The sequence below is a fragment of the Lactuca sativa genome, chromosome 3 (genome assembly GCF_002870075.4).
Source record: "Lactuca sativa cultivar Salinas chromosome 3, Lsat_Salinas_v11, whole genome shotgun sequence".
In the NCBI taxonomy this organism is placed as follows: domain Eukaryota; kingdom Viridiplantae; phylum Streptophyta; class Magnoliopsida; order Asterales; family Asteraceae; genus Lactuca; species Lactuca sativa.
The window spans coordinates 270,778,928-270,785,928 of record NC_056625.2 but is presented as its reverse complement, the minus strand read 5'-3'; the positions used below and the strand labels follow the sequence as shown (position 1 = coordinate 270,785,928).

General features: G+C 33.4%; 1 long non-coding RNA gene across 1 annotated transcript; it reads right to left on the bottom strand.

Moving 5' to 3' along the window:
• Nucleotides 1-475: 475 nt before the first annotated feature.
• LOC111908676 (uncharacterized) lies at nucleotides 476-3,155 on the bottom strand. The gene is made up of 3 exons (XR_002855948.2): nucleotides 1,567-3,155; nucleotides 1,103-1,186; nucleotides 476-910 (listed from the first exon to the last, which is right to left on the bottom strand). It is a non-coding gene; the product is annotated as an uncharacterized LOC111908676 (long non-coding RNA).
• Between the last annotated feature and the right edge of the window lie 3,846 nt (nucleotides 3,156-7,001).

Sequence of the window (7,001 nt, the reverse complement as noted above, 5' to 3'; positions counted from 1 at the left end):
GTCACCTTTCAAATAGATCCCACATAACGACCCTGATACACCTATGTTCATAGTTGTTCTTAATGTGCACAGGCATTCAAACTTGTGACATGTTATTGGGCATAATTTTTTTTGGAATCACCTAGACTAGTGGTGCACAAAGGAACCGGTTTTTTTTAACCTGCCCAACAGGACATGTTTTTTCCATAACTGGTTCAACTAAAACCAAACCACCAGTTTGATATACGTTTTACAGAAATGCAAATCAGTAGTTGTTTAACAGTTAGGTTTTAACCGAAACTGAAATTTAAAAAAAAAAAAGAAAGAAAAAAGTTAACAGTCATAAACCTAACCAGTTTTAGCACCTCTAACCTAGACTAGAAAAGCCTATTTGTCAAAATAAGACTACACCATTGTCATCGTTCTAGAGGCTAATCAAAACCGATGCCTTTAATACCACTTTGTTGTAAAGACAGACCACAAACCAAGATGTCACTAGAGCATAAGAATCTTCACTTATTTTTCAAAATGAAATATTACCATGGCTTACATGACTCTAAAAAATATTACATCTTAAATATATCGCTTCCACATGCTTTAGTTGTAAACACATTAGAATTCACGTTCAAGCTTAAACATCACGTTGGTCTTCGGCCACCCAATGATGTGTATGCCCCTTTTCTATAGCAATTTGATCTCAAAATCATAGATACTAAAAATAAAAAAAATATAAATATAAAAAACCCTTAATTTGCAACTCTTTGAACAGCAAAAGTGATTTCTTGTATCCATAGAGTCAAAATTATTTATCAGGCTCCAACTTCATATCTGGATCAACTGGCTCAAGAACATGAACATAACCATTGCTCATTCCAAGAGAACATCGGTCAGGACAAATGAATATGTTGCAATAACCACAAGAAATGAGGTGCTGCAAAAATCAAAAGCATAAGTAACCCAACATCAGCTTTTAAATAATACATCAAGATCACATGATGACGCTAGGAAATACTACAACTTCAGCAAATAAGTTTTATGAGATTAAGGGAGTGTATCCCTTATGAGTTATGCACTTATCTACTTTACACTTATGATTTGTCAAAAACAATTGTACGAAACACACCTTGCGGGCACCCAGGCACACGTAGAGTATGAAGGTGAAATAATCAGCTATATCAGTAATCCCAGATTTCTATATTAGCCTGCCCTGCAATATACAAATATAGAAGATAAGCTTACCATAACAGAATCATGATAAATGGTTGTTGGATCTCTTATAGATCATATGAAATAGGTGTAGTAGTGTAAATTTTGATGTCCTTTTGAAGAAAAATATTTGGTTCTTGGATGTTTTAATCCAATTCCAAAGCATATTAGATCTTATGATTTGGATTTTGGAAATTAAATGAGTTGAGTTGTCGAGATCATTCATCTCTATGAAAACTTGAGTAAGAAAAAGAGCATTACTTTTTAGATGAGTGGTAAAAATAGAAATTGTTAAAAGCATCACCATTTGATTAGAAAATAAGTATATCCAACATAATATATACTAGGGAATATATTATGTTGGAAATATATACAACTTACTTGATATCCAAGTGCATTTTCAAGCATTCTCACGGTATCTTTCAATCTTCCATGATCTGTCTTCAAGCTTCAAAAAGCTATTGCTTAAAAGTTCCTCAAGGTTTTATGGTTTATTTAATCTCGTATATTAGCAAAACTAATTGTATTAACTTTGTTTAGTTAACAACATCATCCCGCCATTCATGTTCAACGACAGTCATCATTGTCGCCAATACACAACCCCCCACACACATAGTGTTGTAAACTGCATATATAGTGCTTTAAACAACACCACACCAAAAGAGTAAACATCGTACTTTATGTGAAAAATAGGGCTTACAAATATTGTTGATCACAATATCCATTTGCACCAATGGTGGAGGTGAAAATAAATGTGAACTTGTTAGCTGGAGCAAATTTGGACAAGCCAGAATCTGAGAAGATATTGGCATGCCAATATCCCCTTAGGATATTGAAACTTTTAACATCAAAGTGCAATACTCTAAGTTAGGTCCTGGTGGAAATATGAAGGTATGCTAGTCTGCAAGCAATCCCAATTGTATTGAGATGCAAGTCTAGACTTCTTTTAGATGCATACTCATACAAATTAGATGCATACTCATACACAGCAATCTTCTAATCCCTCGTATCACCAAAACTCCAAAACATGGACCACATTTTCATGTTTGTATATTGAAAGTGTTCCGTTTCCTTCCAATATTTAGTATTGCTGAAATCTAAGCTCTTAGGTGTTCCAATATTTATCTAATAGGATGTTTGAACTCTTGATATCATGGTGCAATACTCCTAAGTTGGGTTTCGACCAAATTATGAAGGTAGTCTAGTCCACGAGCCATCTCAATGCATATTGTCAAGCATTTGATCTAAGTTAGATCACTGCTATTGGGATGCAATTCTAAACATCTCTTATAAAAGGATTTGGATGCGTACTCATAAACAAGGATTTTCTTATCACTCTCATCACAAAACCTTAAAAGAAGAACAAAATTTTCATATCTGTCCAAAGAAAGCATGATTTCCTGCCAAAACTCAAGGTTTACTTGCCCAAATGCACCATCTAAACGATTAAAAGCAACCATGGACTGCTCCTTCCAATAGACAACTTCTCATCCCCAAATCCTCCTTCCAACCATGGATTCGAATGTTATTTTGAGGTGTTCAAACTCACTAATATGACACGTCTTTAGATGCTCGAACAAACAAAAAAGGAAACCATATTACGAACATCAAAGCATCAAGGTCTAATAAGTCGATTAAAAACAAGAAATATATCTACAAGTTCACCAGATCTATAAGCCACCGGTCAGTAGCAGTTGTAAACAATTACAATCCAAATCAACTTAGGCACTATTTGTCTATTGTATTTTCGGATCTGAAAATAAAATTTTCATCTGAGCGTTTAGGCAACAAGATATATCTGAACGAGTTTACCAGATGTAAAACAAAGTTATAGGTGCCGCCAGGTCACTGTCATCGTCGTAGCAGCAACTCACAGTTGCCGATTGTGGTAGTGGTTTCGTAGAGAAAGTTGAAACTTTGAAAATTGAAAGAGTTCCTTTGAGTTAATTACAAAAATGTTTCTTGAAGTATCGTTCTCTAATATTTCTTTTGAGTTAAGTACAAAAATGTCTCCTATGCATTTTATAATTTTGATCCAAAGTTTTTTTTTTCTTTTTAATCGTTAAAATAATTTAATTTTATGGTAAATAAATAACTTTATTACTTTTCAATTGTAACGTTATAGATATAGTCCTCGAGATCTGTTTTTAATTTTAAAATTTTTATAATATTTTCTTTTTCATTTATTATTTATATTATTTATAATTAAAAAGATTTATCAATGCTAATATTCCTCTTCTATAAAATGATAAAAATAAAGAAAAGCACATCATGGTTTATGACATTGCAAATTGTACTTCAAAACTGTGGTGAATATAACACCTATTAGGCCATCATGTATACTCTCCACGTCAAGGGTCATGGAGAGCTTCCATGTCAATAGCCTCAGGCCACCACGAACCACCGGTGTACTCCCCACTAACGAAAAGAAGGGGGTGAAGAGAAAGAAAGAAAAGAGAGAAGAGGAAGTTGAGAGAGAAGAAGACGACAATTAGTCGTTTACAATCATGATGCTCACCACGAAACACCTCCACCACGAACGGTTGTGCCGGTGTGCACGACCGTTGTTCGTTGTCACCTCAACCACGGACCCGTACGTAGAAAGTATACTGGTAGGCCTTAGGTATATGGTGTCCACCCCGCACAAGAGCACATTTTCCTCCTTTTTTTTAAAATTATTTTAATATATATATATATATATATATATATATATATATATATATATATATATATATATATATATATATATATATATATGTATATACCCTCATGTTGTCTTTTCCATCTTGCATTCCTATCTGAGAGTCATTGTGAAACAAAACATGACATCAGATGGTAGGTAACATCAAATGGAAATCCTATGTTGCACCCTTCTGTTATACGTGTGCTAAACTTCCTATAACAACTAGTTTCTTTAATTTAGGAGATATCATATCCAGTTATGTGTTTATTTGTATTTTTTTCCTTTGGCTCATATTTCTTCTTATCTCTTTTTACTGACTAACGTAAACATGATACCGTTAACCATGCTACCGTAGAGAAAATAAAGTTGGCTCTTCCAGCTCTCGTATCCAAGAAAAGCTAACTTCATTCCTAAGTGTTTTCTTTTCTTGGTGTGATCGTCTCAGCGTACGAATCACGAGTGATGACATAGAAGGAGTTGTAATTGAATCAAAGAGGAAGTTGTTGTGCTAGAATCCAGTGTTACAGAATATGCAACTATAGAATCATCTCTACTGTAAATTCCTTTGGATTTGATTAATTTAATTTTTTGAGCCAAAGTTGACTTCATTGTGTTGTATTGATTTAGAGTCAATCGAAAAGGACCGAACTAATTATCCATCATATATGGTGGTCAAATTATCGTAGCATGTGAAGGACAGTCTAACTTTGGGATGGTATAAGAGAAGAATCTGACGAATTCTCCATAATATGTTTGGTGATTTATACGGATAAATTATAGTCTTGATGTATAAAATTGACCCTTGAAAATCTTCAAGATTTATGGGTATATAGTGGTGGCCGTATTAGGTGTTGAATAGATGCAAAAGTGAACTGCCAAAGATCAGGAAATCGAAAAACTTGTTGTCTGAATGGCTGACTCGCCAAGTTCCATAGTGGACCCGACGAGTTGAGTGTTCTGGTGTCGGGATTTTCGATTTTCTGGCCAGATTTTGATTTGGATAATTACCAAAGCTCGTTTTTCATGCCTAAATTCAATTTTTTAAGATTGGTATGGATATCCTTATCAAAATTGGTGGATTTGGTTAAATATGGATAATATATGATTATTTTGATTCAAATATTTAACCTAATAATTTTGAAAAGTTACAAATTACACCCTTTAGGTTTTATAGTTTAAATTTAAACTTAAAAGTTTTAGTTTTTGAAATTTAAATAGTTAAACCCTAATATTTTGAAAGGTTTCAAATTTGTCCACAAGTTTTGGAATTTAAAATTTAATTAAAAGGTGTTAATTTTGAAATATTAAATTCTAAAACCCTAGTGTTTTGAATAGTTCAAATTACACCCTTTTGGATTGTATTAAATTGATTAAGAGTTTAATTAAAAGAGAGATTTAATAAATCCATAATCATATCGTTTAAGATTAATCAAATTAAAAGTCTAATTTATTAATAGATTAAACCACTTAGTATTTTAATAGTGTAAAATACAACCTTATACTATATAAAATTAAAAGTTTAATATATTATATGTATAATTAAAAGGTCAGTTTTACTGTTAGTAGGCATCATTCACGAAGCTGGTCTATAAGAGGTGTTTAAGGAAGCGGCCTATAAAATGACCGCAATTAGGTATCCACTCTTACCCACCGCACCATTGACTAGTGTAGGGTCGTTAGCCGAACGGGTGAGATGGGACACAACCTTCCATTATAAGTATAATGAAATACGAAGTAACTAAATACTTTTATAAATTCCCAAATCTTAGTTACTTTAGGAAAAATGTGAATTTGATGCTAATCCATGAAATTGCACATTGCACCTTGTTGGTCGTTAATGGATCGTGTGTGGTTAACAAGCACACTAATATGGGACCACTGAAGGATGGTAATGGTAGCTCGTAGATTATCATAGATCAATGGAGCATGTGTGATTAATCGACACATTAATTAGGTGATATACGTCTTCGAGAGTACCAAGCTAATTTGCATGGTTATTCACACCTTGTTTGTGATCCTCGGTATCCCAGTCACAAACTTGAAGGGCACAATCGAGATTAAACATGCCATTGAAAAGTTCAATGAATCTTAAAAGATCTAGGAGTTTCAATTCATTTAAAACCTAATTTTCATTTTTGTTTTTCATGGTGAAAATTGGTAAATACCTACCTTTAAATATTTTGCAACTGGATTACGGAATCCCTCTTCCGAGTTGTAGAATATTGTGTTGGGTCCTAGCTTTAATATTTCATTTGGGTGTTACATTAAGGATTGAATCAACTAACTTGAATTTCTCCCGTTTTGTATATATGTCAAATTCTAACAACTATGGTCTTCCCGAATCCTTTGGAAAACTTTTCCACATGAAGATGATGTTCCACGATTGGATCATGGAAATGGAAATCATGCTTCACTTCCTCCACCTCCTCCAATAGTTCTCCCTGACCCAAGTATTCGAAGACTTGAAAAGTTCAAGGTCACTGAAGCCCTATTGGCAAGCAAACACGAAGATGGAAAGTTTATATGTGCTCACATCTTGGAGATGAAATTACATATTGACAGGTTGGGAATGCTGGGTGTCGATGTTTCAAGGAAGCTGGCTGTTGACTTGGTTCTTCAATCTCTTCCCGAATCATATAGTCAGTTCATCAAAGATTACTATATGTTAGACCACGACGTGACCCCAATTGATCTTACCTATTTGCTTATTGCTGCTGGATCAGCAATGATTTGCCGCACTGGTAAAACAGATTTGACTGGTAGATCAACTTCCCAAACTTCCATGGACATTGGAATTGGCAACACTGGAAATCCAGACAAGTTTTCTCTTCCCAATGGAAAAGGATTAGCCAAGGTCAAACCATTTGACCGGATGGTAAAGAAAAAAGCTTGAATATGAGATTGTCGCATGTGCTATTCTAAAAGTGTCTATTAGGAATGTTTGGTAACATAGTTTTCATTTGTAAGGACAATTTTTTCTGCGTTTTTTATAAATAAAATAAATTTTGATTTTTGTCGTGTGTATATATATATATATATATATATATATATATATATATATATATATATATATATATATATCATTTCAATGACTTTTGTGAAAAGGATATGATTCTTAGTTATGTTATTTGTG